This window comes from Triticum dicoccoides, unplaced genomic scaffold, assembly GCF_002162155.2.
Source record: "Triticum dicoccoides isolate Atlit2015 ecotype Zavitan unplaced genomic scaffold, WEW_v2.0 scaffold59224, whole genome shotgun sequence".
NCBI classification, from domain to species: Eukaryota; Viridiplantae; Streptophyta; class Magnoliopsida; order Poales; family Poaceae; genus Triticum; species Triticum dicoccoides.
Genome location: NW_021284536.1, coordinates 1 through 750, shown reverse-complemented (window position 1 = coordinate 750; position 750 = coordinate 1). Strand labels below are relative to the sequence as shown.

General features: G+C 52.0%; 2 non-coding genes across 2 annotated transcripts; both read right to left on the bottom strand.

Annotated features, from left to right (window-relative positions):
- Positions 1 to 173: 173 nt before the first annotated feature.
- Positions 174 to 292, bottom strand: LOC119347117. Its single transcript, XR_005168141.1, has one exon. It is a non-coding gene; the product is annotated as a 5S ribosomal RNA (ribosomal RNA).
- A 297-nt stretch (positions 293 to 589) lies between these two features.
- Positions 590 to 708, bottom strand: LOC119347116. The gene has a single exon (XR_005168140.1). It is a non-coding gene; the product is annotated as a 5S ribosomal RNA (ribosomal RNA).
- Between the last annotated feature and the right edge of the window lie 42 nt (positions 709 to 750).

Genomic DNA, 750 nt, shown 5'->3' with positions numbered 1-750 from the left:
TCCCTCTCAACCGCACCAGTGCACGCTTGCCGCGCCACAACGCCGACGCTGGACCCGTGAATCGTGAGCACCCAGCTATGACTTACCGCACTCGTGCAAAATAATAAAACACGGTAAATATATTACTTACACGTGCGTTTTGTTTTGCAAGCGGCGCGAAAAAAATTAAAAAGGGAATGCAACACGAGGACTTCCCAGGAGGTCACCCATCCTAGTACTACTCTCGCCCAAGCACGCTTAACTTCGGAGTTCTGATGGGATCCGGTGCTTTAGTGCTGGTATGATCGCATCCGAAATGTTACCCCGGTCTTCGTCCCTTATCCTTGCCCCTCCCAGCTCCACTACAAAGACGATTGTACGTTGCTTTGGCCGCTCCCTCTCAACTACGGAGACGAGTTTAACGCGGTTTCCACCCCTCCCTCTCAACCGCACCAGTGCACGCTTGCCGCGCCACAACGCCGACGCTGGACCCGTGAATCATGAGCACCCAGCTATGACTTACCGCACTCGTGCAAAATAATAAAACACGGTAAATATATTACTTACACGTGCGTTTTGTTTTGCAAGCGGCGCGAAAAAAATTAAAAAGGGAATGCAACACGAGGACTTCCCAGGAGGTCACCCATCCTAGTACTACTCTCGCCCAAGCACGCTTAACTTCGGAGTTCTGATGGGATCCGGTGCTTTAGTGCTGGTATGATCGCATCCGACATGTTACCCCGGTCTTCGTCCCTTATCCTTGCCCCTCCC